We start from the raw sequence: 22,034 nt of genomic DNA, 5'->3' as shown, positions 1-22,034 counted from the left end.
GACAGAACCCTGCCAGATGATGTTGATAATTCCCACCACCATCAAGAAGAAGAAACCCAAGGAGATGCATTCTTCTCTTGTGAGACTAATACCTGTGATCGAGTGGACCATAATTCCTATTAAGAACCTTAAGGTTAAATCCTCTAGATTGTAACTTAAAATAATATGCAGGCTGAACAGAGAGCTTCTCTAATGGACAGACAGCAGGAGAGATAGATTGTTTCGTTACTTCTTAATTATCTTGACCATTTTAATTTTGATACGTATTCTTTTTCGTGTCAATTAAACATGAAGCTTATAGTATTTATTCCTTCTTCCTTTAAAAATGAATATCTTAACCTCAAGGAATTTTGAATTGACAGGTCTTCTGCATATGGAGCTAGGACTCAAGAAACACCTATTTTGTCATAATTCTTTAAACCCACCAATTGGTTAGTTTAAATTTAGGAGAAATGGAAAATGTCCACTCCCACAGACTGGTCTATATTACCCAAATAAGCTATCTTAAATATCACCCTTTATAGTATTGAATATATAACTGGAAGAAATTTTCAACTGATCAAACTAAATACAAGTATATTCAAAATGAAAGTCCTGGAACACTAATGCAAAACTCCAACTGCTTTCTGTCTTATAAAGCTACTGGAGTCCAGTTTAACGAAACTGAAATTAATGTATAATGAGGAAAAACTACCCCAGCCCAAATGATAAAGGATATTTCTTTCACAAGTCCAAAAAGATACTGTCCCATAAAAATAAGCTTAACCTGCTAAGTGCTTGGCAATCTCCAGTCCCCGCATTTAAGGTTTCTAGGATCATTAAATGAAATACATCTTTCAATATTAACAATACTGCTGATTTGAGACAATTCAATTCTATTTGTATACAGTAGGTTTTACCATTATGAAACTTTTATACAGGAATTAAAATACTATCATAATAAAAACAAAAGAGACTTAATAAATACCATATTTATAGGGATATAGAAGCTGGGACCACAATTGTGAACTCTGTTTATATATAAATACTGATACACATACTCAATGCCTTGGTACAATTATAGGAAGATGTAATTCAGATGCAAGCAGGGTGGAATAAAAACCTACTAGAGAACACAGAGTAAGAGAGAAATACTCAATACTCATCTAGGTCTCTGTGCATAACTAGACCAATATCTCTACATTAAATGAGATTCTAATAGTGTCGTGTTGCATTAGGGTCATTGAACAACATTTAGTAAATGAAAGATTCTGCCAACAGAGATGAAAATGTGAGATTCAGTAATTTTCTATCCTTATTAAACCTAAAGTTGATTTTATTAATGAGGAAACCCATTTATTAATTTCAGCACCTGAATATCATGTTAATATATTATTTTAAGTATAATAATATATATGCTATTAATGACAAAAGGTGCCTAGAGATAAATACTATTCTCAGTAGCCTGATACTTAATTTGTAAACCCCGAGTTTCATGTGGATTCAGGGGATGCCATTTCAGGAAAGTTCACATGCAGTGGACAGTGCCAAATGTTTTCTGAGTATGGACTATATTCCTCCCTTAAGGAAAAGCATTAAAGAGCCATGTTCCATGACAGACCTAGTTCTATTATTTGATACCCATCCTACTCCTGTGCATTTAAGTAATTTGGCCTGTACCACTGGAGAATTAATGTGAGTCACGTGCCTACCGCTGAAATACATCAAAACACCAGTCCAAATTGGTACCACAATTGGCTAGTAAGTGTATTCAGGCCCAAGTGTATGTATGCATGTGGAGTCCCACAGTTTGGGTCAATTATGAAAACTTATTGTCTTGAAGTGAGATGATGATGTAAAAATTGTGATCAATTGAATTATGATGAAGATAAACCTATGTTTTACAGGGAAATATATATGTAATCATTATTTCCTTTCTAGGCATTTTATTTGGCACTTGAGACAAGGAAACCTTAAAAGAGGCTCATTTGAACCAATCCTATTTGCTCAAAAGTTAAAAAAAATTCATCCTATAGACTTTATGTCAGAGATTCATAATTTTTAATAGTAAGTTATATTAAGAGATAACGTCATCACTGCTTTTCTCTCAATGTGTCTTTGAGTAAGACATTCAACCAAGGGGTGCAACACTGCATTGATGGTAATTGTCTAGTTTCCTTTGGTCATTGTGTAGCCCAGATAGAAAATTCACTGGAGGAGTTGTACACCTCAGGTAAACAGGTTTAAGCAGAAGATAAACTGAATAGGTATATGAAATTTCCTTTTTAATGAGCGACTGACTGACTTGATGTAAATTTTTTGTTATAAAAGTTTCATTTGAACATGAAATTAATAATATAGAATTTGAGAAATTTAGATTCAGTGTCCCCAGGGCAATGTTTAATCTAACTCAACAAACATGATGAGAGAAATATTTTTATAATTTTAGGGAATTCTAACTGCTTTGAGTGACTTTGAAGTACCAAAGAATTTCCCATAAACGGAGGAAAATGCCATTGAAGAAGGGATTTGAGATTCAGTATTTGTACTGTTATGAAAGTAAATTTTTAACTTAAAATTTAGAATATACATTAAGAAACACATTTAAAATTACAGCTCATGATATGAACCCATTGATCATTTAATAAAGGATATGCTATAAATGATACCAGAAGATTCTCATTTACACATAAATAGGCCAGTGGCACCAAATCAGAAATGTTGCTTCTTTTTCTCAACGAGTGACTGACTTTAAGGAATTCTCATGAGCAAATCCAATATATTTGGATGAAATTGTATTAAACTACCTGAGCTGTGGTTCCCATTCTACGGTGTGGTTTCATTTGACCTGAATATATAAGAATACATATTTACATGGATTATTGAATTCATTTGTTCTACAGTTGCCAAGTTTGTATGATATTGAAGAAGACACAAGCATAACAATAGCTTATTAACCATGTTCAAAAAAGGTGGTTCAGTAATTTCAAAGTATTCATTAAAAAACACAGTTAAAACTGCACTGCTATCTGATTTGCAATCTAAAGACTTATGCGGATTTAAGAATAAGTTTTTATGAAGTTCATATGCAATCAAAAAAGGCACAGATAAAGCAGTGATTAATAAAATGAAATTGATAAAAGAAACAATCTCATGTTTCCAAACAGCTGAAGGCATATATAAGTTTAATAAAATAAAATTATAAACACTCTCTTTCTACTCCAGAGGCAAAAAGGATAAACAAAACTGTAATGATCGCTGTCAAAACTGAATGTAATGACCTCTAAGAAAAGAACCGATAAGATTCAAGCTCAATTAGATGAAGATGTACATTTTAAAATATGTACTACAATGTGAAAATAAACAATAAAAAGAATTTTTAAAATATTTAGTTATTGAAAACACTAAAAAAAGGTTCAGCTGAATGCCACCAAATATTATGAAACTAATGTTAAGCATAAAATATTAATTTTAAAATATTTTGTAATAAGCATGCTAAAGAGAGGGAAAGGATACTTCAAAATGTCATTAATTCCTGAAAATAAAAACTCATATTATCTTAAAGACATATGATGGCCTAAAAAAATGTTCAAAAGGATTAAGCTGAGGCAAAATGCATGTGGGAATCTGGAGGCAGAAAGATGGGGATCGTTCCGTACCTTCTAGAACCACGGGTTTTATGTGTGGAGGTACCTTATGCCTCAAGGAACGCTCTTGAGGCTTGACCGTGACTATGGGCTTCCACCTGGGTGAGACAGGCTGCTGTTTTCGAATTTCTTTTCTGATCTCCATTCCACCCTACCCCAGGGAGGTCTTCTGAGGCCCACCCTCATCACTTTCTTTTGCGACTGCGTCTTTCAGTATGTTCTGGAAAGATGTTCTCCATAGCTTGAAAATTTTGAGGTGAGTGGGCATCTTAGGTCCTAGGATCCTAGCCCCAGAGCACTCTGAACAATGGAGGCAGCCTGCCTCCAAACAGTAAAGAGGAGGGAGCCCTTTCAGGAACCTCAGTGTTGACAGAAGGGGTTTCTCCAGCAGTTGGAGTTCTACAGGATAAGGCCTCTGGCCCTGAAAAGCTTTTCTTTAGAGCGGAATTCTAATCCAGTTGGAAATGGAGGCAAGGTTTCCTTCACTGGCCACCCAGGGAAACATTCATTCAACTCTCTGCATACTTTCAGACCGATAATTCAGACCTGTTGACCAGATAGTCACCTTTGGTCTATGATATGCAGTCTACATAGAAGCACTGTAGGGAACTACCAAGGCCCAGGCTTGGGTGCCATGCCCAGCAGGCATGAACCTATTTTGAGGGCCCCAGGGGTCAAGGTTGCTGACTCTTGTGGGAGCTGACAGGTAAACACTGAGCCTCCACGAAGCCTGGCATGGACAGCTTGAGGAACCCTGGGCACTTGGGGATGCCAGCTGTTCCTAATGGGCCATTTGACTGGTTTCACTTCACCCTACTGGGCCCCTTGTGTTTCACGTGGAGTTCTTTGCTTCCAAAAGCCACTGACCTTAAAGATGACACCCTCCAGAAAAGAAACCACTTGTGATTGTACTTTTCTAGCTAGGTTGTTGACAACCCTAGTTGACAAGACATAGTACCATCTCCATTGATCGATCATATTGACTTGCAGGAGAGGGGAGACCCCATGATGGGGGCCAGCAAGGGAGGGATTTGCATTGTTGCTCTTTGAGGGTCATGGGCACACCTTGGAAAGGAACACTGACCCTACAGAAGGTGGCTCTTGCCCCACTTGAGAGAGCCCAAGAAAGGCTTGTCCTGGAGGACTGCTGGTGGGCCATGGGCCAGTCACCAGATATCTGCTTGCCCCAGTGTAATTTCTATAACTTCATGGCATGATTCACTTCATGTCCTAGAAAAGGGGTAAAGCCAAGCATCCCATCTACTGCCCACTGCTGGACTGGACCAGGGTCGAGACCTTCACAAGGGCTCTGTTCCCCAGAACACATGCTTAGGGTTTGGCCAGCCGAGACACCCTTGTGCTGTGCCTTCTGCTGGGGACTAAATCAGTGATGCTCAGCCTTCTCTGTGGGGTCTTTTTTGGTTCATCATTGATTTGACCTTTAACACATTGTTCATGGATTCATTCAACACTCATCCAATGCCATCCACTCTTTGGTTCTCTATGAGAACCTATGTAGAGAGAGAGAAAAAAGAATGATGAGGAGGGCTAGAGGTGGAAAGCTTGAGAGGTAGGTAGGTCCGTATGCATATCAGGTATGTGCTCTATGTCTCTGTGGATAAATGCCTTGTTGATCTTTGTGTTACTTGATTTACAATCATGGGTGCAGAGTGTGTTCTCATTCGATGGAGGAAGATGTAGCACTTCCGATGCACAATCGCTAAAGGATGGACCAGGAGTTCTCATAGCTGTCCTCCCCCTCTCTAGCCAGATGACACTTCCAGAGAAAGATCTGAGTTGGACATATTGCCTGTGGGGCAACAGAAGTCAGCCTCTGTCCAGCAGCAGGAAAAGGCTAAATGTCACTCACGTCTTTTCTCAGGTAAGCCTACTGAAATGCTAGCACTCGATGCATGGGAAGCACCTTTGTTGGGTCGATGATGAGAACACAGATGGGCTTGAAGAGAAATGATGACCTAAAATCATGCTGAATAGTATTACATTGAGACCCAACAGAAGTGGAATGCTGGGCAGAAAGATGGGGATCCCTTTTTCCCCTCCAAAGCCATGGGATTTGGATGCAGAGTCACCCTGTGCCTTGAGGCACTCCCTTGTGACTGAATTGTGTTCGTGGGCTTCTGCATGGCTCAAGAAGGCTCCTATTTTTGGCTTTCTTTTCTGATGGCCAGTTTCCCTCTTCCTGGGAGACCATAGGTAGGGCCTTTCCTCAGCTCCTGTTTTTCTAATTGTGTCTTCCAGTCAGACGTTCGGGCAAGACTTCCACAGTGACCTGCCAAACTGGAGGTGAGTGGATATGTCTGGTCCTAGGTTCTTGTCCCCAGAGCACATTGGACACTAGGGGTGGTTTATTCCAATCAGTAAAGAAGAGGGAACCTTTTCGGGGGCTCAGTATCGATGAAAGGGTGATTTCTCCTGTAGTGGCAGCTACACGGGATGGGATCTCTGGCTCTAAAAAGCTTTTCCTTAGAGAGAATTTCAATTCGATTGGAATAGGAGGCGAGGTTTTGTCCACTGGCTTCCCTAGGGACCATTCGTGCAATTCCACTCACAATTTCAGGCTGATCAGGCTGACTGAGTAAAGAGGATGGCCACCTGTGTTGTGTGCTTGGAGGTCTGCCAAGAACCTTTCGTAGGAAAAAACCAGGGCCCAGGCATGGATAGGGAACCCTGCAGGCAGGAACCTGTTGAGCTAGTCTCAGTGGGTAAAGGCTGCTGACTCTTGAAGGAGCTGAAGGGCGACCCCCAAGCATTGACAAGGTTTTGACAGGACAGATACAGGGACCCTGGGCTTTTGGGGATACAGTTGTTCCTTATGGGCCCATTGATTTGTTTAGTTTCACCCTTGAAAGCCCCTTGTGTTTCACATGGAGTTCTTCGCCTCTGGGAGACACTCCCTTCAAAGATGCCACCATTCAGAGGACAAACGTCTTATGAGTGTACTTTCCCAGAAAGGCAGTCAGCAGCCCTTGGAGACATGATATCATCCTCATCTTGAGACCATGCTGATCTGCAGGAGATGGGGGCCACTATGATACAGGCCTCAAAAAACGGTTTTCGTTGCTACTGTTTGGCAGTCATGGGTATGACTTGGGAGCAAACGCTGAACCAAAAGAAGGCTCTTGTCCCAGCCTGAACAAGTTCTCATGCAGGTCTTGGCCGGAGGCCTGGTGGTGAGCCCATGGACCAGTCATCAGACATCTTCTTCCCAAAACCTAAATTTCTTTGACTTTTTAGCATGATTTTTCTCTGTGTTCTTGGGCAAGAGGCCAAGCCCAACATCCCACCTGCCACCCATTGCTGGCCCAGACCAGGATCGAGCCTGTCAAAGGGTTCCATTTCCCCCGGAACCATGCATAGTGTCTGACCAGCCAAGAAGCCCTTGTGCCCGGCCTCCTGCTGGGTGGAGAACCAATACCTCTGCCTTCTCTGTGGAGTCCCTTACTGATTCGTCATGGTTTCATCCCTTGGCACATTCTTCATGAACTCATTCACTCACTCATCCAAGTCAGTTCACTCATTCATTCATCTCTGTGAAAAGCTATGTAGGGAGGGAAGAAGCGGGAAAGGAGGACGGCTGCACGTGGAAAGGTTGAGAGGTGGGCAAGTCCAATATGCATACCAGATAGGTGTTTTTTCTCTGGGTATAGGTGTCTTTGTCAATGTTTGTGTTTCTTGATGTATCCCTGGGGATGTGTCTCATCACTGGGGGCATGAAGGTGTAACCCTATGATGCACAATCTCTATAATGATGGACTAAAAGTTCTCACACCTGCCCTATGCCTCTCTGTACAGAAGACATCCCCAGAGGAAGATGTGCCTTGCACATGGAAATCAGCCTTTCTCCAGCACCAGGAAGAGGTAGAAAGTCACTCACATCCTTCTGGATCTCCTCATGTCCAGAAGCTCCTCAGGTAAGCCTACTAAATTGCTTCTGCTCAGATGCCTGCGAAATCCTTGGCTGGGTCAATGATGAGAACACAGATGGTCTTGAAAAACAATGATGACCTGAACTCGTGCTGAATAAAATCACATTGAGACCCAGTGGAGGTGGCAATCCAGGGCAGGAAGATGGGGATGCTTTTGTTTTTACTAGAGCCATGGGATTTGGGTGTGGAAGCACCCTATGCCTCAAAGCACACCACTGAGACTCAGCCGTGTCCATGGGCTGTCACATGGCTCAGACAGGCTCCTGTTTTTGATTTTCATTCTGATGCCCACTCCCCAACCCCTTCTCGGGGAGATAGGCAAAGCCTTAACTCAACTACCATTTTTCTGGTTGTGTCTTTCAGTCAAGAATTCTGGCAAGACTGTCAAAATGGTCCAGCAAACTGGAGATGAGTGGATATGTTTGGTCCTAAATTCTTCTTCCAAGACCACATTGGACACTAGGAATGGCTTTTTCAATCTGTAAAGAGGAGGGAAACCATTCAAGAAGCCCAATTTTGACCCAGGGTAATTTCTCCTGCAGTGGCAGCTCTTCAGGATGAAATATCTGGCCATGAGGCGTTTTTCTTAGAGCTGAATTCAGGTCCGATCGGAAATGGAGGCAAAGGTTCTTTACTGGCTGCCCTGGGTGGCATTCACACGGGTGGCAGAGCACTTTCAGGTTGATCAGGCTCCCTGAGTGAAGACATGGCCACATGTGGTGTGTCCCTGGTGCTTCTGCCAAAAGCGTTCAGTAGAGAAGGACCGGAGCCCATGCTTGGACAGGAAACCCAGCAGGCAGGACATTGCTCTACTGGCCAAAGTAGGTAGAGGCTGCTACTTCTTGAGGAAGGCGAAGGGCAACCCATGAGAAGCCCCAGTGTTTGGCCTGGACAGTTTCAAAGAGCCCAGGCCGTGGGGATGCCAGATGTCCTTCATGGGCACTAGGACAGTGGGCTTCACCCTCCCAAACCCTGTGGGCTTCTGGTGCAGTTGCTCCCCTCCAGGACAAATTGCCATCAGAGATGCCACTGCATGGTGGAGAAACCTCTACCGAGGATACTTCCTAGAGGGGCTGTCAGAGGCAGGGTGTCGTCTTCACTGAGAGGCCACACTGACCCACAGGAGATGGGGGACACTGATGCTGGAAAGGAGGATGTATTTGCATGGCTGCCGTTTGGCAGTCATGGGTGTGCCTTAGCAGGGACGCTTAACCAAGAGAAGATGGCTCTTGTCGCCGGCCTGAATGTTGCCATGCAGAGCTTGGCCTGGAGGCCTGGTGGTGTGCCCACAGACCAGTCCTAGGATAGAGGCTTCACCAGCCTAAATTCCCTTGACTTCTCAGCATGATTTTCTCTGTGTCCTCATGCAAGAGGCCAAGCCCAGCATCCAACCTACCACCCGTTGCTGGCCCAGACCAGGAACAAGCCTGTCCAAAGAGCTCCATTACCCCAGGACACATGCATAGTGTTTGACCAGCCGAGAAGCCCTTGTGCCCGGCCTCCTGCTGAGTGGAGAACCAGTGATGCTCTGCCTTTTCTGTGGAGGCCGATACTGACTCGTCATGGCTTCATTCCTTCACACATTCTGTAGGGACTCATTCATTCACTCATCCAACCCCATCCGCTCATCATTTATCTCTATGAGAACTGAGGGAGGGAGGGAAGAGGGGAAAGGTAAGGTGGGCTGAAGGTAGGAGGGTTGAGGGGTGGGTAAGCCCGTATGCATAGCAGGTGGCTGTTTTCTTTCTCTGTAGATAGGTGCCTTTGTCCGTGTGTGTGTTCACTGATACATGCCCGGGAATGCATCAGGTATTGTCATTGGAGGCATGAAGGTGAAGCCCCTATGATGCCCAGCTCCTAAAGGGGTGGGGTAGGAGTTCTCACCACTGTCTTTTTTGTCTCTGGCAAGAAATCATCCCCAGAGGACGATGGGAATCATCCCCTGGGGTCATGGAAGTCCATTTTTGTCCAGCACCTGGAAGAGGCAGAAAGTCTCTCACAGCCTTTTGGATCTCCACCTGTCCAGAAAGCGCCTCAGGTAAGCCTACTCAGATGCCAGTGCTCGGCTGCGTGGGGAGCACCTTGGCTGGGTCGATGATGAAAACTCATGGTCCTGAAGAGAGGTGATGACCTAAAAATTATGCTCAGTAGGATTACGCTGAGGCCCAGGGGAGATGGCAGTCTGGGGACCGGAGGCTGGGGATCCTCCTGTTCCCTCTAGAGCCACGGTATTAGGGTGTGGGTGCACCCCATGACTGGAAGCATGCCTTTGAGACGCGTCCATGTCCGTGGGCTTCCGCGTGGCTCAGACAGGCTCCTGTCTTCGGCATTCTTTCCCAGTGCTCAGTTCGCCCCCTTCCTGGGAGGCCATGGCAGGGCCTTTCCTCAGCTCCTGCTTTTCCCATTGTGTCTTTCAGTGAGACGCCCTGGCAGGGCTTTGGCCATAACCTGGAAGACTGGAGGTGAGTGGGTCTCTTTGGACCTAGGTTCCTGGCCCCAGCGCACGTTGGATGATGGGGGTCATTTGCATCCAATCAGGAAATAAGGAGGAGCCCATTCGGGAAACTCGGTATCCATGGAAGGGTGAATTCTCCTGCAGTGGCAGCCCTACAGATAGGATCTTTGGCCCCAAATAGTTTTCCTTTAGAGCTGAATTCGAATGTGACTGGAAATGGAGGCAACGGTTTCTTATTGGCCGCCCTGGGGCCCTTTCACACAGGTCCTTGCACACATTCAGACCCAGCAGCCTTACTGAGGGGAGGCACAGCACCAGCTGGTGTGTGCCTGATGCATCTACCAAGAGCTTTGGGTACGGAGGGCCCAGGGCCCGGGCATGGATAGGGAACTCTGCAGGCAGAACCTGATTTGTGGTCCTCAGCTGGTAGAGGCTGCTAACTCTTGAGGGAGCTGAAGGGCAACCCCTGAGCAGCCTCCAGGTTTTGCCTGGACATTTTCAGGGACCCCGGGCTCTGGGGGTGCCAGCTGTTCCTGATGGGCCCTTGGATGTGTTTAGCTTCACCCGACCAGACCCCTTGTTTCTTGTGGAGTTCCTCCCTTCCAGGAGACACTGCCTTCAGAGATGCCACCCTCCAGAGGAGTCACCTCTTCTAAGGATACTTTCACAGAGAGACCGTCTGCAAAACCTCAGAACCATGGTATGGTTTTCATTGAGAGACCATTTTGACCAGCAGGAGAGGCAGGACCCCGTGATGCAGGCCAAGGAGAATACACTTGCATGGCTGCTGTGTGGCAGTCATGGTTGTGCCTTGGCCAGGGACACTGAACCAAGAAAGGTGGCTCTTTTCCCTGGCTTGAAAGTTTTTATACAGGGTTTGGCCTAGAGGCCAGGTTGTGAGCCACCAGCCCATCTTAAGATACAGGCTTTGCTGAGCCTAAATTCCCTTGACCTATTGGCGCGATTTTGTCTTTGTCCTTAGGCAAGAGGCCAAGGCCAATGTCTCACCTGCCACCCACTGCTGGCCATGACTTCAGTGGAGCCCATCCAAAGAGCTCCATTCCCCCAGGACACGCGCATAGTGACTGACCAGCCGAGTTCCCCTTCTGCCTGGCCTCCTGCTGGGTGAAGAATCGGTGACGCTCTGTGGAGTCCCATACTCACTCATCACAGCTTCATCCTTGGACACATTCTGCAGTGCATTTACCCACTCATTCGACCCCTTATTCATTCAGGTTTGTGAGAGCCTGAGTAAGGAGGGAGGGAGAGGGAAAGGTGAAAAGGGCTAGAGTTAGAATGGCTGAGGTTCGGGTAGGCCCATATGCATATCAGGTTAGTGGTTTCTGTCTCCGAATAAGTGCCTTTGTCGACATGTGTGTCCCTTGATGTATCCCCTGGGGTGTATCATGTATCATCACTGGAGGCATGAAGGTGTAGTCCCTGGGCACAGTCCCTAAAGGGATGGGCTTAATTTTCTCATGGCTGGCCCCCTCTCTGGCCTTAAGCTGTCCCCAGAGGAATACGTGAGTTGGGCATACGGCCCCGGGGCCATGGAAGTCAGTTTTTGTCCAGCACCTGCAAGACGCAGAAAGTCACTCATGTTCTTCTGGATCTTCTTATGTCCAGAAAGCATCGCAGGCAAGCCTACTCAGGTGCTGGTGCTTGGCTGCGTGGGGAGTGCCTTGTTTCGGGCAATGATGAGAACTCACATGTTCTTGATGAGATAATGACCTATAATCATGCACAACAGGATTTCGCTGAGGCTCAAGGGAAGTTGCAATCCGGATGCAGGAGGCTGGGGATCCTCTTCTTCCTTCCAGAGCCATGGGATTTGGGTGTTGGGGCACCCCGTGCTTGCAGGCACACCCCTGAAGCTCGACAGCGTCCCTGGGCTTCCACATGGCTCACACACGCACCTGTTTTTGCATTCTTCCCAGATGCTCGGTTTCCCCCTCCCGGAAGGCTGTGGGCGGGGCCTTTCCTCAGCGGCTGCTTTTACAATTGATCTTTGTGTAGGATGTCCTGGCAGGGCTTTCGTCCAGGCTTGGAAAAGTGGAGGTGAGTGGGTCTTTTTGGTCCTAGGTTCCTGGCTTCAGAGCACGTTGGATGATGGGTGTGGCCTGTCTCCCATCAGTAAAGAGAAGGGAGCCCTTCCGGAAAGCTCAGTATTGACCGAAGTGTGCTTTCTCCTGCAATGGCAGCTCTGTGGGGATAGATCTCTGGCCCCGAAAAGTTGCCCTCTGAGCTGAATTCAAGTTTGTTTGGAAATGGAGTTGAGTTTTCCTCCACTGGCCGCCCTGGGGCGCATTCACTTTCAGGCGGATCGGGCTGAGTGAAGGCAAGTCCGCCCGAGGCGTGTGCCTGGGGCATCTGCCAAGAGCCCTGGGGAGGGAAAGCCCCGGCACCGACTTGGATACGGAACCCTGCAGGCAGAAAGCTGTTCCGCGGGTCTCAGAGGGTGGAGGCTGCTGCCCCTTGAGGCTGCTGTAGGGTGACCTCTGAGCGCTCACAGGCATTGGCTGGACAGTTTCAGGGACTGTTTGCTCTTGGGGATGCTAGTGTTTTTCTTTTTTTTGATGTGCCCTTTGTATCATCTAGCTGTGCCCTGTTGTGCCCTTGTGTTTCACGTGGAGTTCTTCCTTTGTGGGAGCCACTGCCTTCAAATTGCCATTTTTTTTCAGAGGAGAAACCCCTTTTTTGGGTACTTTGAGGAAGGTTGTTGAGAACTTCATGATAACATCTCCATGGAAAGAATAATTTGGCCCCGTGGGAGAGGGGTGACCCCATGATATGGGCAAGGAGTGAGTATATGCATTACTTCTTCTGAATTTGCTGTAACAGTAACTTGAGAAGTTTTGTGATTCTAAGTTGATATTTATTATCACCTAAAACTGTTTAGACAAGTTCGTTTCTGTTATATAATTTCACCGTGGTTATGGTGTTGTGATATGTCTCAATCATGATGAGCTGCTCACAGCTAAGAGACCCAGGCAGTTGCGGCTTCAAATGCGAGATCCACATATATGCTTTGCCTATGATATGAGATCTTGAATAAAGTATATGCAGACTGATATCCCCTTTAAACTTCCTGGAATTTCCATTTATATTATGTCTTCCCTTAGAAATGGCAATACATGATGTAATTAATCATTATTCTTCATATTGCATCCTTGAAGATACATCCAAGGATTTATCAAATACGTGTTTGTTTATGTCCATGATTGGTATCTCTGTAGTCCACAATGTAAGTACTTTGGACTTTTTAGATTAGAAATTGTAGAATAGTCCAAGTGAACAATGCATACAACAGAGATGTAGTTCTCACCCTTGATGACAACTATTTTCAAAATAAATAATAATGATAAAATGAATTCTTAATCTCCTGAAACACCTGGCAGCTACTCAGGAGTCCTGTGATAAACATCCCACTCTCCAGCTTACTTGGACACCAAGGTTTAAGGGCACCATATCTCATAAGAATTTTCAGGGCAAAATGGGTGTTTCTGTAGGTAGTTTTGAGAGTTTGGATCAATGAGAGGTTTTCCTTTTCCCTCAGTATTATTGAGGAACATTTGACAAATATAGTTGGATATATTTCAGAGATACTGCGTGATGATTTGATGCATTATATGCTGAAAAATAAATACTAAGATCCAGATAATTAACACATTCACTCACCCACACAGTTAATTCATATATGTGTGTGTGTGTTGAAAATTCTTAAAATCTCTCACCAGATTTCAAGTATACACTACTATATTAACCATATTCACCATGCTGTATATCAGATCCTCAGTACTTTCTAAAAAGTTTGTATCCTTTCACCTCCATCTTCCTAACTACCCCTCCCTCCATCCCCTGGCATTTTATTCTTTCTTTATATAAAACTGGCTTTTTAAAAGAGTCAACATATAAGTGATACCATACAGTATTTATCTGTCTCTGTCTGGTTTATTACATGTCCAACAGGTTCATCCATGTTGTCACAAAGAGAAAAGTTTTCTTTTTCCCTATGGCTGAGTAATGTTTTATTATTTTATATATGTATACATTTTCTTTATCAATTCATTTATCATATGGGCAATGTTCCCATATCTTATCTGTTATGAATAATACCTCAAGGAACATAGAACTTCAGACATTTCTTCGAGATACTGATTTCATTTCCTTTGGATAGATACCCAAGGATACAATTGTTGGATTATATAGCAGTCTATTTAAATTTTTTCTGAGAAAACTCCATACTGTTTTTCACAGTAGTGATATCTCATTGTGGGTTTGATTTGCAATTCCATGATGATTAGAAATAATGATTAGTGATTTCATTTGTCTTCTTTGGAAAAATATCTATTTAAATCTTTTGCCCATTTTTAATGGGACGATAATGAAGATAATGATGATGGTTATTGCTGTTGAGTGGTATGAGTTTCTTATATATTTGGATATTAATCATTTATTAGATATGTGGTTTGTAAATATTTTCTCCCATTTTGTAGATTGTTCAATCCACTGGTTGATTTCCTGGCCATGCAGAAGCTTTTTAATTAAATGTAGTCCCACTGGTTAATCTTTATTTTCGTTGTCTGTGCTCTTAGTATCATATGAAAAAAAGTTATGGCCAAAACCAACATCAAGAACCTTTTCCCCATGTTTTCTGCTAGGAGTTTTATGGTGTCAGGCCTTATGTTTCATTCTTTAATCCATTTGGTGTTAACATTTGTGAGTGGTATAAGGTAGGGTCCAGTTTCATGCTTTTGCATGTGGTGATCCAGTTTTCCCAGCACCATTGGTTGAAGAGACTATTTTTCCATTGTGTATTCTTAGCTCTCTGTTGAAGGTCCATCGAAAATGTACGTGTGGATTTATTTCTGGGCTTACTATTTTGTTCAATCGATCTATATATTTGTCTTTATGCCAGTAATACACTTCTTTAATTACTGTAGATTTTAATATACGTTATTTTTTATTGAAATACAGTTGAGGTACAATATTGTTAGTATCAGGTGTACTAACAGTCATTTGACATTTATCACATACATCATGAAATAATCACTACAGTAAGTCTAGTAGGCATCTGTTCCCATATAGTTGTTACAACGTGATCAACCATATTCCTTACACTTATATTACATTTCCATGGCATATTTATTTTATGACTGGAGATTGGTACCTCTTAATTCCCCTCACTTATTTTGCACCCTGGCCCCACTCTCCACCCTTCTGCAGCCACCCAGGTGTTCTCTGTATCTGAGTCTGTTTTTATTTTGGTTTTTTGTTTGATCTGTGAATATCGAAACATCCTTGCATTCCTGGGGTAAACCCCACTTGATTATGGTCAAGTGTGATTCTTTTGATGCATTGTTGAATTTGGTTTGCTAATATTTTGTTGGGAATTTTTGCATGTATGTTCATCAGTAATATTGGCCTATAATTCTCTTTTATGGAAGTGTTTTTGTCTGGTTTTTGTATCAAGGTGATGCTGGCCTTGTAGGATGGATGTGGTAGTATGCCCTCCTCTTCAATTTTTTGAAATAGTTTGAGAAGGATTGGCACTGACTTTTCTTTAAGTGCTTGGTAGCATTTACCTGTGGAGCCATCTGGACATTGACTTTTGTTTATTAGGGGTTTTTGAATCACTGATACTGGTAATTGTTGTTTATATTTTTTATTTCTTCCTAATTCAGTCTTCATGACTGAATGTTTCTAGGAATGTATGTGTTTCTTCTAGGCTTTCCATTTTATTGGTGTATAATTGTTCATAGTGATCTCTTATGATACTTTCTATTTCTGCAGTGTTGGTTGTAGCTTTCATTTTTATTACTGATTTTATTTATTTGGGTCTGCTCTCTTTTTTCTTGAGGATTCTTTCTTGATGGTTTTATGGATTTTTTCCTATGGTTTTTAATCTCTATTTTATTTATTTCTGCTCTTATCTTTTTTATTTCCTTTCTTTTAGTGATGTTTGAATTTGTCTGCTCTTTTTCTTGTTGCTTTAGGTAAAAGGTTATATTGTTTGAGATTTTGTTGGTTTGTTTGTTTCCTGAAGTAGGTTTGTATCACTATAAACTTCCCTCTTAGAACTTCTTTTGCTGCGAAGATTTTGGAAAGTTGTGTTTACATTTTTGTCTCCAGGTATATTTTTATTACCTCTTTGGCTATTTAGTAGCACATTATTTTAGACTCGATGTGGGATTTTTCCATGTTTTCTTGTAATTGATTTCTGGTATCATGTAATTATGGTTGGAAAATATATTTAATCTGATTTCACTTTTTTAATTTATTGAGACTTGTTTTGTGGCCTAGCATGAGATATATCCTGGAGAATGTGCCATGTGCATTTGAAACGAATGTGTATTCTGTTGCTTTTGGATTGAATGTTCTACATATATCTATTAATTCTGCCTGATCTAATGTTTCATTGAAGGCCAGTGTTTCCTTATTGATTTTTTGTCTGGATGATCTGTCCATTGAGGTAAGTGTGGTGTTAAAGTCCCCTACTATTATTGTGTTGCTGTCAATTTCTTTCTTTACGTTTGTTAATATTTGCTTTATGTATTTAATTGCTCCTATGATGGGTGCATAGACATTTACAATTGTTATATCTTAGTGTTGGATTTATCAATTTATCATTATACAATGTCCTTCTTTGTCACTTGTTATAACATTTGTTTTAGGGTCTATTTTATCTGATATGAGTATTGCTACTCTGGCTTTCTTTTGTTTCCATTTGCATGAAATACCTTTTTTCATTCTTCTTTTTCAGTCTGGGTGTCTCTCTAGATCTGAAATGAGTCTTGTACGCAGCATATGTATGAGTCTTGTTTGTGTATCTATTCAGTGCCATTCTATGTCTTAGGATTGCAACATTCAGCTCATTAAAATTAAAGTAATTATTGATAGTTATATACTTATTGCCATTTTGTTCATTGTTTCCTGGTTGTTTTGGAGGGTTTTTTATTTATGGTTTCAATATGAACATACACCTCTGTGGCTAGGGAGTGTGGATCAATTAGGTAGAAGGAGTATCACCTTTATACTTTTGTTAGATAGATTCTAACATACTTTAATAATATTTTAAATGATATGACCCAAGTTCACAGTTAACTACTGGTTCTTTGTTTCTGTCATATTGCATAAATATATCAGCATTGAAAACTGCCCCACTGCAATATCACTTCTGAATCACTCTAGACAGAAGGATCCTGGGAAGCTTCTGGTGTTGTCATTATAACCAGAGTTACTAAAACCAAGTCAAATGTCCAAATGTGCCATTTTCCACGATAAACTGAATGCAATTGGTAAATTTTCAAGAGCATTAGTGTGGTGTAAGGACTGTTTATTTGTTGGTAGTGGTCCTATCTGGATAAAGGATGAGCGTTAAGTATTGGGGTTATTGAGATCCAGCTGAATGGCCTTCTAGTAAATTGAATAACACTTTCAGAAATGGCTTAATTAATATCCTTCTCAAAAAATCCCACAGTACCACTGCCATGTGACTTGATTTTTTACATCACAGGAAAATTTTTATGTCACAAGGTATTTATATAGTTTTTTATTGGATGGAATACAACTTTAGAATTTTCCATTTGAGAGACAGTTGCTGTGTCGTTATTTGCATAGTTCAGCAGGGAGGATTATTGACTACTTGCAAAGTAAAAACTCAGAGAGGAAACGAGTGGATAAATTAAATTGCAAGGGTGACAGAGGATCAAGCAATGTGATGTTTGTAGCAAGGAATACCTATATGATTAATTAAAATGGAACCAATGTTATGCCTTATTTTTAATTAAGTTAATACATTGTATAATCTAATCTATTTTCTTTGTGATGTTTTGCTGCAGGTCAAAACTAGAACAAGTTACTGTTTTTTCAAGTGAATACATTACATTCAGGGAAGAAAAGTGAGCAGCTACCATGGTACATTTGAAATTCTTTTGTGTTTTATGACTAGTAATGTCAGTAGTCAAAAATCTGTGAGTTCATTCTTTCAGAGACTCAAAAAGAATAAATATGATAAATATTTTTCCTGTGAATGTCCCTATATGGTTCAAGCAATCCTCATTATTTTTTTTTCTCTTTTAAAAACCTTTTTACAAGCAATAACCTGAATAATTTTGGAGAGTTATTGCCGCTGAGAAGACTTTGGAGGGTCTTTTCACCATTTTGTATTAGATGAAAATAATCTTGCAGTGAAATGCAAGTGTGCTAAAAATTGACATTTTTAATCTTTATCTGGAACATTCAGAACATAGATGTTTCTACTTACATTTGTAGTGTAATTATACTACATACTATTTTGGTAAATTATTTACTCTTCAAATTTTTAGTTGATTAAGTGTTTCATTTTCCCAATAGATTTCTTCTTATTAGAACAATCCAAGGTCACATTTCCTCATTCTATATGTATGTATAACAATTCCATTATTCAGGTACTAAATAAAATGTCTGCTGTACCATGTACTGTTCTTTTTTCATAACGCAGTAGATGAGCCTGAAGGCAATGAACCTGGCTGTGGAGGTGCTTATTTGTTGGGAGGGTGCTTTTCTGGATCGATGATGAGCACAACTGTCTGAGGATGCTGAGGGACTCATTCCAGATGTCAATCTGAGGTCCAGATGAATAACCCTCTAATAGGACAAATAAGACTCTCAGAGCCTGGCTCTATTTGGTGACCCCTTAGTAATAATATGCCACTGTTTGCATGCTTTTTTTTTCTTTTTCTAAGGAAAAAGCATTAGTGTACTATTTCGTAAGTCAGTATGCACCTTTATAATCAGTGATCCATTTTGCTTCATTTCGCTCAACTTTGAACAGAGTCATAAATTGATACTTGTATTTAGGAAATATGTTCTTGAGTGAAAAATGAGAAAATGGAAAAGATTGAATTAAGAAGGGGACAAGCAACTGAAAGTCTCATTAGTGTTGGACTAAAAGAAGGGAACACTGCATGCTTATATTAAGTAGTGGTAATGGAACCATATTTTAGTTCTTTAATTTACTATTAAATATTTTCTGAGACTCTCTCTCTTTGTCTTTCTTTCTGTCATGTTTTGCTGATACAGAAGGACTGGAATCAGGTCTTCCACTTCAGAGGATAGGGGTGAGTAGCTCTTTGATATTCTTCTATCATATGCTCTGTGCCAGGTCCTGAGGTCTCTGTGCTGGTCGTTTTAGAGGCTTATTTGAGAATATTTTGATACGTCCTTTTCCTCATTGAGATCCTCACCAACATCACTTACATTATTGAATCCTTATCATTCCTTCGATTATTTTTAACTCTTTTCTGCTTTGATGGAAAAAATGCACAATTTTAGAGAATTTTTGGCAACTTAATATTGGATCAAAAAATTATTGTAGTAAAATCCAAATGTGTCCAAATATCAGATTTTGGTCATCTGTTAAAGCATTGGGATGTCAGGATAGAGACTCCACGAGTCATAGGCCTTTGTGGTCACACTGCGTGATATTTTTGTTCCTACTTTAATCTTTGTGGATTTGCATAAATTAGTTGTTTCTCATTTTTGCAGCATGGAACGCTGTATATGAAATTTTGTTAGATCTCTTCAAGACCATGAAGTTTTTACACAATAGAATTTCAAAAGCAATATTGTTTTGAAACACAAAATAGTTCAATTTTTAATACTGTGTCGGGCTAAAGAAGATATTATGTTAGAGGTATCAAATGGAGAATTATGAAATGTCATATATGTTATAATTATTTCTTACTAAAACTTGAAATGCATCACCAAAAAGAGTGGTTCACCAAGCTATGTTGAAGATTACATTACCTGGGACTTTTGAGATTAATGCCCTAAGGATAGATAAACTTTTTTCTTAACAGAGTTCTGTCACAAATTCTATGAAGTGGTACTTATATTTGTGTATATTATACATTATTTGTTTATTCATATTTATTCTCTAGAACCATAGAAGATAATTCTAAAGAGCTGAGTAATAGAAAATCAATCAAAAAGGAGATTGGCTTAGCCAGATATTTAAATAAACCACAGTCATTAACATATGAATAGCAGGAACAATGGGGCATGTTTTTGCTTAAAAAGTGCGTCCTCACAAACCCTTATTTGCATATTTGTTACTATTAAATTTTCAAAGCCATGAAATCTGAGCATTGAAAGTCATGTGGGAAATAAGGCACCTGGGTTGTTTCTGTGCTTGTAATATTTGTATCTTTTCCCGTGCCTGGATTAGTTGCTGTGTTTGGGTGGCAAATTTATTAAGCTCTGCGATTATTGTGCATGTTTTTTTTTATTCTGAAACCAGTTTTTATTTTTATTGCAATATAATTGACACATAACATTATATTAGTTTCAGGTACATAGCATAATGATTCAATATAATGCATAGATTGTGAAATAATCACCACAGTAAGTCTAGTTAACATTCATCACCACACTTATACATTTGTTTCTTGTGATGAGAACTTTTAAGATCTGCTCTGTTAGCAACTTTCAGATATACAGCATCCTCTTTTCTACACATATATTTCAATAGAAAGTTTAAAATTTCCCATCAAAATAGTCCAGATACTAGCTAGTACATTTTCTAGGAATATTGTCTAGCAAATAATGTATTACTTGAGGACTAATGATTGATGTCTTTAGGACAAGTCAAGAGGTTCTCTTTTAAACACAGACATTTCAGTAAATCAAACACTGCAGTAGCATTTAACACTGACAGCCATACCAAGATAGCTTTTGTTTTCAATCTCTTAAATACTTATTATTTTCAAAGCAAAATTTGTAGACAAAGGTTCAGATGTTCAAAAAGACCCAGAGTTTAGATAAATTATATAAGGTTTTATTTATTATAATAGTTTATATTCTGATAATTAGTGTAAGAATGACAATGAGAGGGTAAAATTGATTACAATGATTTTAAAAGATTGTTAACATGAAATTAATCAAAGTAGCTTCCCTAGTAGGAATTTTTAAGATTCAGTACTGTGTTTCTTTCCAGATAATTTGAGCAAATCCATATTTGGTATATGGATTTTTTTTTCTTTGCATTTCTTTGTCTTTAGTGCTGACAATGCATGCTTGAGAGTGAACAGATAAGAAAATAAAGCCATAAGTTATGGTGTCAGGTTTAAGTAGCAGATTAATGACAATTTTAATCTAGAGGCAAATCTTGAAAATTATTGTCATTTCATTGAAAGGTCAAATAACTACTGATACACACACTTTTATTTTGCTCCAAACACCTTACAAACATTGTATGGCTCATTTAAATGAGAGCCTAGGCGTGTGTTTATGTATGTGTAAGTGTGTTTGTGAACTTGACACATAGAAACCAGAACATCTGGTTGCCAATGTTCTTTGCATATATATAAGGTTAGGGTCATGTTGACTCAGACCTACACATCAAACATGGCTCACCTAACTCTGGGATATGTCCCCAGGTCAAGCATTTCCAATAAACATAGCAAATTAAAGTCCCCTTGCAATTAATATTCACAATTAACTTATGTCAGTATTTTTTATGTATACCATCTGTGTGAAGATAAATCCAAAGTCGTTTCTCCAGGCCAGACTTAGTATGCAGTAAACTCATTATTTACTTACATACTTACAAAAAGTGATAAGCAGAGTGAGAGACTGTGGCCAAGTGGACGTGATGGAGTAGAGGCTGGAGTATAAATTAATGATGCACTTGGTTTGGCTACGCATATCCAAGAGAAAATTGGGAAAACACATATAGCAGGAAAGCACTGATGTGACTCCTTTACCTAGAGAGTTTAGCTAACTTTTTGTGGAATAGAAATATGGGTTGTTGTCCCTAAATAGAAAATAATAATGGAGACAGAAAATTAAAGAAAAAATTAGTGCAGATTGAGTAAAACTGTAGATCTAGTGATGTACTCAGTAGATCGGCAATTGGCAGTGAATACTGTTACAACGTGGGAAATACTGCTGGGGAGAGTAAGGAAAGACAAAGTTGCTAAAAGCAGCTTTCTATAGGATGTTATTCTGGTGTTGAGTGCTTTT

The 22,034-nt window shown here is 40.7% G+C and overlaps 7 non-coding genes across 7 annotated transcripts; all 7 read left to right on the top strand.

Annotated features, from left to right (window-relative positions):
* The first annotated feature begins 1,791 nt into the window (after nucleotides 1–1,791).
* On the top strand, nucleotides 1,792–1,875 carry LOC116279057 (small nucleolar RNA SNORD115). Its single transcript, XR_004188393.1, has one exon. It is a non-coding gene; the product is annotated as a small nucleolar RNA SNORD115 (small nucleolar RNA).
* Nucleotides 1,876–3,511: 1,636 nt separating this feature from the next.
* Nucleotides 3,512–3,591, top strand: LOC116279058 (small nucleolar RNA SNORD115). The gene has a single exon (XR_004188394.1). It is a non-coding gene; the product is annotated as a small nucleolar RNA SNORD115 (small nucleolar RNA).
* A 1,966-nt stretch (nucleotides 3,592–5,557) lies between these two features.
* On the top strand, nucleotides 5,558–5,637 carry LOC116279065 (small nucleolar RNA SNORD115). The gene has a single exon (XR_004188401.1). It is a non-coding gene; the product is annotated as a small nucleolar RNA SNORD115 (small nucleolar RNA).
* Nucleotides 5,638–7,607: 1,970 nt separating this feature from the next.
* LOC116279066 (small nucleolar RNA SNORD115) lies at nucleotides 7,608–7,687 on the top strand. Its single transcript, XR_004188402.1, has one exon. It is a non-coding gene; the product is annotated as a small nucleolar RNA SNORD115 (small nucleolar RNA).
* A 1,974-nt stretch (nucleotides 7,688–9,661) lies between these two features.
* On the top strand, nucleotides 9,662–9,740 carry LOC116279064 (small nucleolar RNA SNORD115). Its single transcript, XR_004188399.1, has one exon. It is a non-coding gene; the product is annotated as a small nucleolar RNA SNORD115 (small nucleolar RNA).
* A 1,977-nt stretch (nucleotides 9,741–11,717) lies between these two features.
* On the top strand, nucleotides 11,718–11,794 carry LOC116279067 (small nucleolar RNA SNORD115). Its single transcript, XR_004188403.1, has one exon. It is a non-coding gene; the product is annotated as a small nucleolar RNA SNORD115 (small nucleolar RNA).
* A 6,781-nt stretch (nucleotides 11,795–18,575) lies between these two features.
* On the top strand, nucleotides 18,576–18,642 carry LOC116279063 (small nucleolar RNA SNORD109A). Its single transcript, XR_004188398.1, has one exon. It is a non-coding gene; the product is annotated as a small nucleolar RNA SNORD109A (small nucleolar RNA).
* The last annotated feature ends 3,392 nt before the right edge of the window (nucleotides 18,643–22,034 follow it).

The sequence above is a fragment of the Vicugna pacos genome, chromosome 27, assembly GCF_048564905.1.
Source record: "Vicugna pacos chromosome 27, VicPac4, whole genome shotgun sequence".
Classification (NCBI taxonomy): domain Eukaryota; kingdom Metazoa; phylum Chordata; class Mammalia; order Artiodactyla; family Camelidae; genus Vicugna; species Vicugna pacos.
The sequence above is the reverse complement of the archived record's forward strand: the minus strand, read 5'-3'. Positions and strand labels throughout refer to the sequence as shown.